The sequence below is a fragment of the Crocodylus porosus genome, unplaced genomic scaffold (assembly GCF_001723895.1).
Source record: "Crocodylus porosus isolate Cpor-Errol unplaced genomic scaffold, CroPor_comp1, whole genome shotgun sequence".
Lineage (NCBI taxonomy): Eukaryota > Metazoa > Chordata > Crocodylia > Crocodylidae > Crocodylus > Crocodylus porosus.
Genome location: NW_017728886.1, coordinates 17,638,919 through 17,645,658, shown reverse-complemented (window position 1 = coordinate 17,645,658; position 6,740 = coordinate 17,638,919).

Sequence of the window (6,740 nt, the reverse complement as noted above, 5' to 3'; positions counted from 1 at the left end):
CTTCTAAGACTAATGCACATGATAAACCTTAGGCATCTATGTAATTCTGAGTTAAAGCACGTGCACTTATGTTGTTAAGAGTCTGAAAAGACAATTTCTATTACTAAACGCAGCCTTTCAGGAAACCTGAAAAACATCTACACAATTTTAATGGAATGCAGTTTGTGAAGTTAATGTCATATATCATAAAAGTCAGATAGGAAAAAATTGACAATGATTGTCATTTTCTTTTATCACTTTAGTTGTTTAAAAAAGATTTAACAAAAAATTACTTAATGAAATGTACAAACATATTGTGTTACTAATTACTGTTCAATCCTGTGGACATTTATGCATGTGTTTCTCATTAAGCATGTTACCAAGCTCATGGACAACGTGGGTAATTTTGCAGGAGCTGGCCTCTGACATTACACCCAGGTTACCTCTTCATTTTTTTAAGCTATGAAAATTATTCATGTTATTTTCCAAATTATATTCTGTTTTATGGAACATAATTCCTTTCTTCTTAATGTGTCTTCACTAGGGTGTGAATGAAACAGTGACTTGTAATTACCTACTGGCACTTAATTTTTTAGTAACTGATTACTGAAAAAACAATTAACTAAAATACACAAGGTAAAACTCTGACCCTTTCGAATCAAAGGGAGTTTTGCCACTGACTTCAATAACGCCAGAATTTTGCCAGTATTTCACTTGTCAACCATGAAAAAAGAGAGAATACCCGAGAAAGTGAAAACCGTACCACTTTTGGAGACTATGGGAGAAAATGAGCCCTGTAAAAGGAAATGGACCCAGAATATGAATCACAGCAGGAGAATTAGGTATCAATAATTTCAGTGGTGACCAAAACTTAGCTGAACTTGAAAAGGAAGAGCAGATGCGAAGGAAAACATGAAAAAAGGTCCATTATTCTGGGTTAAAACTTTCTGCAACATTCGTAAATGTGTACACTTTTCCTTGCATTGTAGCCTGTGCCATGTAGAGAAAAAAAAACCCCAAAACACTCCTTTTCTGAGGTTTTCACTTGTTAACAAAGAAATTAATATTATGATAACAAGGTGAAAGCCTTTACAGACTCAGATGCTTAGTCTCTGACTTCATGACCATCTATAGCTGCAAACAGGTAACTACAGTATAGGAACATTGGTGATTAAATGTGTCCCAAAATACACATTCTGCTATAAAATAGGCATGACAATTGCTCATAAAAATTAAGCAGGGTAAATGACCTGTCAGGAAAAATAAGGGACTCTTTTGTCCCTTCTTTCAGAAGTTTCCTGAGTTATAACTGAACTTCTCACCATTCGCAGTTGTTTCAAGTCATAGCTGCTTTGGGGTTCTGTTAGTCTGTTCTTAACTCTGTTTTCTTTCATTTTATTGCTAATCCAACAGGTTCCAATAAAACTCAATGATGAAAGATAAGAGCTACTTTGCTAGGATTACTGGACTAAGTAAAACCTGCTATGAATTACTCAATCCTGCTCCCACCAAATTCATGGAACAGATAATACTGTCATAGTGTAAATACACAAAATCAAAGTACAAATATCTAGTTTCCAACATGCCATTTTTTAATATTGCATCTCCCAGCAGACTCCAAATCTGTAATCAAAAGTTGGCTATAATGAGTTAGCTGAATATCAAGTTTAAAATCATATACATGCTAGGAAATATTAGGCAAGACTGGGAGGGGGACTAAAAGGGAGAAGTAATATCTAGAAATACTTTTAACTCTTCATAACTGATTAGATTTAAAGTTGACAGAACCAAAGGAAGGGCGCAATAGTTATTTCTTTGATACTGTGCTTAGCTGAACCAAAAAAGCCATTAAATGGACTCAAGCACAGAAGAGAGTTTTATACATCTAATTCCAAAATTAATTGTGAGAATTTGTTATGCAATACATTATAACTGATGGGAAAAAAGAGGTTTCTACCTTCCACTGTAACTCCCTCACCTACCTAATTCTGATGACAGCATTATCTAATTTAAGTGATTCAAGTGAGTTTGTATAACCAGTATAAAAAATAGTTAAAATAAAATAAGTTGAGCTATTCTGGTTGTTACGTGAAACTTGTAATTAATCATTACTTTTTACTTTGAGATTGTGGCATTTTGAAATCACCTGTATTTTCCCTTTGCAACTCTGACCAGGAGATTCATTTAAAACCCAAGTGTAGTACTTCTGCGTCTCTACATTTGGAAAAATAAAACAATTTTAATTCTGAAAAATGGCAAAGGAAGGTGGCATAGTAAAAAAAAAAAAAAAAAAAAAAAAATCAGATACTTCCCTTTGTTAGATTTTACAGTCATTTTGGCTCTCTAGGCATAATGCTTAGCAACTTATCATGGATTTATCTACAGGGAATAAAGGCAAGATCAGGCTCTGAAGGAATATTACCAAGGCTGGCAGGCCTAAAATTAGACCATACCAGCACTGATTTGGGTTCATGGGCATGTCACAGTGTCTTACTGCTATTCCTGCTGTGGTTTTGTGGGCAGGCTAAAGAATCCAACTCCCACTGAAAAACAAATCCAGTATTAAAGAGTAACAGGCAGAACTAAAGTTTTACTTTTGTACAATTTCATGATTTAAAAATGAGTTCAAATTTTAAGTTTGCACATATGAAGAACCTTGCCACTAATCAAGGCCTAGTGTTACAAACACACACACACCAAACCAAACACAAGAGATAACTGTGATTATGAGCATGTTTGCATGCTAGTACGTATGTAAGCATAGTTCTGGATATTTTACTGAACCAGAATTAACACTTCTTTTGAAAGCTAACATTGCTAAGGATTTTTAAAAAAACCTCTTCCTGTAAGTTTACAGCTCTGTGAAAAAAAACAACCCATCTGGGTTTAAACTCAACATTCAAAGTGTTAGCCAAAAAAAAATTAAGGTTCAGTCTTGCTCATAAAGCATGCAGTAAAAGCCATTGCTTTTAACAGACCAGACCTTTCCTAAAACTCAGTCTTGCAAATATTATCTAGCATATCCCCAGTTCTGCAGTGGGATGCATCTAGGCATACCCCTACAAAAAAACCAAAAACATACCAAAACCTGGTATAAGATAGCAGCCTCTGTGCCCTCCAACAAAAGGGTGACTGCTCTATTCACTAGTGATCTAAACTATGTCACTTATAGAAAACTGCATAACTTGCATCAATTCCACTTCTGACTTTTTTAATGTTTATACCTAACTATATAGTCCAGAGGTCATAACACTTACAGTCTGGTTGACAGACTACCCCAGTTATACGTGCTTAATCAAGCAGGAAGTGTTTTCGGGGATGGGATCTTCATTTTACACCATTTAAAATCAACATAAAATTGGATTTAAAATAAGTATATGGTTTATGCTCTTGCTCTATAATTGATCTGTATTGCAAACCACACTTTTATCAGTTTTAAAAAAATCAGAAAATAAGATTATTGTCAATGGACTCCAGAAAACTTACCCCTACAGAGTAAATTTACTAAAAAATTCTCTTCAAAGTCATTATTTTGTCTTGCAAGCTGTGTCTATTTTGTATGCCACATTTCCTAAACTGACAACAAACTTTCAGAGTGGCAAGTGGGCTAATCAGAATCCAAATTTATATCCAAATTAGCAAAAACCGTTCAGACCCAATAAAAACAACCTTTGTTCACAACAGCTAAAGAAACCTTGACAAAGTAAAATATATGAGCTCCATAAAAGATGATATATGTTATGCTGGCCAAGTGCCAAGGGCTCCACGCTTCAAATAGCAAGGGAGGCTTTGATTCTGACTATATTTTGGGAATCTTGGAAAAAATTATTCTTGGAAATGCTTGTAAAAGAAATAACTTCAGCTTGCAGTCTTGTCTGCAAGAGATGACCCAAGCCACAAACCATACTTCTGATATTGTAAACCTATAGCATAAAGAATGTTACCCAGAATCTCCACTGAAAAAAGAAAAGGCTAAAAGGAACCTCATATTACACACTGAATTTAAAAAAAAAAGTACAACCAATAGAAATCAACTGCTGCACAACCATAAGCTGAATACATAGACAAACAGAAATTTGCTGCAATACACTTGACTATAGGCATAGCCTTTGCAGAAGAACAATCATTTATATAGGCTGGTTCAGGAAATTAAACTAAAAAAACAAACCATAAAAACTATACACGTATCTGTGCAGTAATTAATGTGTGACAAAATTCAGCATTCCATGGGCCAAACTCACAGCCGGTACACAAATCGGCGCTATAACTTGATTTGTTTTACAGCACAATTTTGTCAACAGACTACTAACATTTGTGGGAACCTATCTGTCCAACAGCAAAATGAAAACATGCTAACTTTATTTTACTTTCAGCTAAATACTCCTCTACATGCAGTTAAAAAAATATGAGCAGCCTAAACTGCTTATTGGGTATTTTGTTTCTAGGGGCCTCAACTGTCTCTATTGAAATCCTATCTTCTGGGTAGATTAGCTAGCTGTGACCTTAGGATCTGCAGCCTTCTGGGCCTATTTGGGTCAGATCTTCTAAGTATTACATGCAAGCAAGTAACCATGAATGACAACAACATGCTGATTATAGATATTAAGGCAAAAAATATCAAATTAAGTTGACTGATTAAAAATAGACACCTAATTCAAAATTTAGGCCTGGCTTTCAAGATGGCAACTTTGAGAAGTTTTTGGAAAAATAAGACCATGTTTATTTAGGCTTATTACACACAGATTTAGATGCCTTGTCTGTATAGACTTGCACCTTTTGCTTCTAACAATCTCCCCCCTAAACAGTGATAGAAGACACTTTAAGATCACAAAACGCATGAATTAAGTCAAAATACTCAAAATCCTAGTTCACTGTGTCCAGAATGCTTTCTTCACATGTGCAGGATATATTTTTTTAAGATATCTAGTGTAACTTAGGACTTTTATACACGTGCAGTTTTATCAGAAGAACTGATACAGACAAACTAAACCAGTATAAGCCATGTTTAAACAGAACCAAGCGTACACACACAAAATTGAACTGTTTTAACATCACACCAGTGGTTAGACTGATAGAACTTTGTATGCTGTGTAGGTCTCATCCTTTTTATTTTTTCCTTACAGAGGAAACTAATATTATACAGTTCCACAGTGTAGAAAGTGTAACCGGTAGAATAATACTACAGGACTTCTTTCCTATTTCAATTTAAACAAAAAAATCTTCATATACATATGCACACACACACTCCCACTTGGAAGCTGATTCCACATAGTAGAGAAGCAGGATGTATTTACCACTGTCTTTTATTGGAAAATCATGTTGTTGAGAGAGATACTCGACAAGCTTTTGGGCACAAAATAGGCTTCCTCCGGTCTGAAAGCTTGTCTAACCTCACTCCCAACTATGTAGTTGGTCCAATTACTGAACAAATGCAGCTTCTCGCTCACTCTCCTAGATCATCACAGCTAGAACATTATTCCATATAGTAGCGCGTTTGCATCCTGCTATCCAACTAATAATAGTGAGCTGGAGGCGCATTCTCTAGGTGTAGGCCATTCTCTAAACTCATTCAGTCCTTCAGCCGTCTAAAACTGCCTCAGTGGTGCCAACTGTAGTGGTGCTTATAATGTATTATCTGCTCAAGATGACAGAGGTGCTAATCAACATCACAACAGACAAAACAGTCAAACGAGAGTAATTTCTTTCAGTCATCATTAGCCTAGTTTGGGAGGAAAAAAAATGAAATGCTCCTCCTTGCTAGGGCTCTGCAAGTCCTTCGCTTCTCCCATCAAAATAGCCAGTCAAAAGAGCACGAGTCTGTTGAACTCAGCATGGCACTAAACGTAAACCTACGCAGGGAATTATTCTGAGTACACTTTCACTTTTTATATAAACCAGTAAGCAAATGCTTTCCTTCCCTCAAGACTTTCTGTAACGCACTCTGAATGGTTGAGAACAAAATTATTAACAAAATGTGTGGAGAGGTGCCAGGTCCTTCACCATGAGTGACAGGGGACTAGAAAAACTCAAGGGATTGCAACCCAAAACCAGAAACTGCATTTTCCCAACCCCCCCCCCCCAAACCTCACCTGTCTCTAAGCTTTCCCTGAAGGAATTCAAGGCTGCCCATGAAAGAGCACTCGAGCAAAGCCGGGAGGGAGAAAGGTTTCTACCCTTTCTATGGCACCAGGGTTTCCCTTCATAAAAAGCCGTTCTAGTTTAGTTCTCAACCAGAGTGGCGTGCGAGGCCTTATCACGAAACACCCCAAGGCCAAACCGGCCAGGAGCAACGAGCGGCCAACATTATACTCCACATTTTCTTTCTTCCAGTCCGTAGCTCCCAAAAATCCTGGTTCTCAAGCAGGAAGAAAACGTCTTTTGAAACTGGCACCGGGGCAAGATCGGCAACAACAGGTTTCACGCTCAGGGAGGGATCCGGGAACAAAAGAGACCAGGACCAAATGCCAAAGTTTCCTCAAGTCCCTCAGGCCGCCCTGTCTCCCACAGCCCTAGTTATCACCCCTCTTCCCAGGACCCAAGCAGCTGCTGGCTCCCAGCAGGACTGTAGCAAACGGCCCCGGCCAGGAGGAGTGACGAGCTGCCCCAGGGGGAGGCAGCGGTGCCCCCACGGCAGGAGTGTCTCGCGGGCGGTGGGGGCTGCCCCGTGGCGAGCAAGGGGCGGACACGCAAGGCCGGGCCCCGCGGCCTGGGAGCCCCGCGGCCTCACTCCCTTGTCTGCCTCGGGCGGCCGGCTCTCCTCG